Source organism: Vulpes lagopus, chromosome 17, assembly GCF_018345385.1.
Source record: "Vulpes lagopus strain Blue_001 chromosome 17, ASM1834538v1, whole genome shotgun sequence".
Classification (NCBI taxonomy): domain Eukaryota; kingdom Metazoa; phylum Chordata; class Mammalia; order Carnivora; family Canidae; genus Vulpes; species Vulpes lagopus.
In genome coordinates this window covers 22,696,314-22,699,167 of record NC_054840.1, presented here as the reverse complement: position 1 = coordinate 22,699,167, position 2,854 = coordinate 22,696,314, and the positions used below count along the sequence as shown (strand labels likewise).

Genomic DNA, 2,854 nt, shown 5'->3' with positions numbered 1-2,854 from the left:
TAAATAAAATCTTAAAAGAAAAGAACGTGCTCCTTTTGCACACTTATAAATGATAAGTCACTAGCTCAGGGTTATCAACAAGAAACAAGAGCCCCAGAGCTTCTACGTAAGCCTTTCTGTCATAAAGTGAGATCAGAAGCTATCTTTCTGGAAACGCCTCTGTTCTTCCCCCGTCCTCTCTCAGTTACCAATTGGTCTTCTATCCATCTTCCTGAAAATAGAATCTGCTTTCCCCTTTAACAGGAATTTAATGAGTGAGGGCAGCAGAACAGTTGACTGAGAGCTGTGTCCATCCCAAATACACTTCACGGTAGACACATTCGTGAAGAAGTTCCCTCCCACAAACATCCTGGGGCTCCTGCCTGGCACCCGGCAACATGCCAGCCTCTGGATTCTTAAAATGACCCTCAAAGTGACTTGCAGGTAATCATACAAATTGCTCCTCAGACCCTGTCTCTAGTTTAATGCAGTTTCCTGGGCAAGGGCACACCTGGTCAGTTCAAGTCCCAAATCCACATGAGCAAGGGCATGTCCAAGGCTCCAGAAGCTGCCATCTTCCTGATGCTCAGCACTCCTGGTTTTAGATTATCTTAGGTGAGGGTGGGGGTCAGATACGATTTAGCACAGCAGAAAAATCCCTAAAATACCTCTTACCAAGGAACTGCCAATCCATTTCTATAGAAGTAAGTTTGCCTTCCTAACTACGGGTGCCTGGGGCTACAGGTACAGGTAAAGAGCCTTTCCAGAACTTAGAGTCCTTCTTGCTTCCTTCTGCAAAGCCTTGCTGGCAAACTTCCTGGGCTGTCAGATTCTGCAGAGGTGGGAAAGGCCAGCTGGAAGGTGGCAGCCTGACCCAAAGCCCTGAAGCCCCAAAGCCAGAGGGCAGTGAGGGGGGCTGTCATGGAGATGCACTGTCTTATAGGTGTTGATTCCTAAGAAACACAATGCACCCGCCAACTCCGTTACGGTGTCTACTAGAAAACCCAAGCTGTGATGATGCGTCAGAGGATGGGGGTAGGCCCAGCTGCAGACACAGACAGAGGAAGGTTCATGACCAGGTGAGTCCACCATTGGCTTTGGTGCCCTTCTCTGAGGAAGGGGTGTTCCAACTGGTGGGCAGAGCATAGCAATGGTACACAGACATGGCCTCAGTGCCCTGAGCCCCCAAGGCCTGTCCCTCCCACATCTTTACTCCATGAGTGCAATTCCTTTCACCATCACTCTGAGGACACACTCTTGCCATTTCTCCCCGGATTCCTTGTGTGGGCTCCTAATTCCTGACCTCCCACCAGATTGATTGCTCTGAACCCTATATCTGATCATGCTAGTTCCTTGCATGAAACTCTTCAAAGGCTCTCCATCCACCTCAGCACCAGGATCACTTGAATCAGCAGTGCTTGGAGGTCTGGCCCGGTGGGCCTCCCTAGGCTCATCTAGCGTAGCTCCCAGCTGAGCCAGCACCTCCCCTACTTCCCACCAGGCTGAGGGGGCTTCCCTGCTGCTTCAGGCCCCAGGGCCCAGAACTGAGAACAACAGGCAGTAGAATCTCCCCTTGTAAAGAGAGCCACCAGTGTGGGTATAGCCACCTCCCTACAGAGCCAGCTCCACCCCCCCCCCCAGCGATCACCACCATCCCCTAGACACTTGCCCATGCCTGCGGAGGAGGGAGGGCAGTGGGGACCTCGGGGGATTGTCACAGGCAAACAGCAGAGTATCCTGCTCCTGATGGTGATGGTCAAGGGGATGCACCTTGCTGACACCTGGCCTTGGAGGGCTGAGTGTAGGGCCAGGTCACCCAGCAGAGGGGCAGGCTGGAGGCGTGGAGAAGTCGAACAAGCTCCGAGCTGGGGTCCCTCAGAAGTTCCCACATGAGCCTGTGGCTGACTCAGCACTTGGACATAGGCCGAAAAGGACAAGTAGGCCGGCCAGTGTTAGCCAGAGACGCAGCTACCGCTGGAGAGGATCAAGACAAGGGTGGGATGGGGAGAATGACATTCCCTTTCCTCCCTCCTGGACGCCCCTCATTGGAAGTGCTGCCCATCGTCGCAATCCCAGCTCCAGTCTATACAGGCAAGTTTCAAGTATTTTTTTTAAGATTTTATTTATTTATTTGTTCATGAGAGACACACACACACACAGAGAGAGTGAGAGGGAGTGAGGCAGAGACAAAGGCAGAGGGAGAAGCAGGCTCCATGCAGGGAGCCTGACACGGGACTCGATCCCTGGACCTCGGGATCATGACCTGAACCGAAGGCAGCTGCTCAGCCACTGAGCCACCCAGGAGCCCTGGTGAGGTTGAAGTTTTAAACTACCTTTTAAGAAACCGGAAAGGAGGATTTGAAAGACTGTGGTTGAAGACAGTAATTGAAAAAGAAAGCAATTTTGTGTTTATGTCCCTTTGAATCATATTTCAGAACTCTGCCGCCCTCCTTACACTCGGACTAGACCATCTGCTGCCTCCTAAGTACTCCAGAAATGAGGAGAGTTATGGGGCAGGAGCCATCTCTGCTCCCACCCTCCAACCTATGGACTTTGACGGACCACGGACATGGTCATTGCCTCACCCCCTCTGTCTCACCAGTAGCAGTGATTGGTTAAGTAAATTCCATTTGGTAAGCAGGATTTTAAACTTTTTTTTTTTTTTAAGATTTTGTTTATTTATTCATGAGAAACAGAGGCAGAGGGAGAAGCAGGCTCCACACAGGGAGCCTGATGTGAGACTAGATCCCAGGACCCCGGGATCACGACCTGAGCCAAAGGCAGGTGCTTAACCGCTGAGCCACCCAGGCACCCCGAATTTTAAACTCTTGATGTGTGTTAACTCATGCTGCTTTGTAAACAGCTCTTTGAGGTA

General features: G+C 51.3%; 1 long non-coding RNA gene across 1 annotated transcript; it reads left to right on the top strand.

Annotated features, from left to right (window-relative positions):
* Nucleotides 1-248: 248 nt before the first annotated feature.
* LOC121477450 lies at nt 249-2,613 on the top strand. The gene is made up of 3 exons (XR_005984233.1): nt 249-423; nt 923-1,058; nt 2,415-2,613. It is a non-coding gene; the product is annotated as an uncharacterized LOC121477450 (long non-coding RNA).
* The last annotated feature ends 241 nt before the right edge of the window (nt 2,614-2,854 follow it).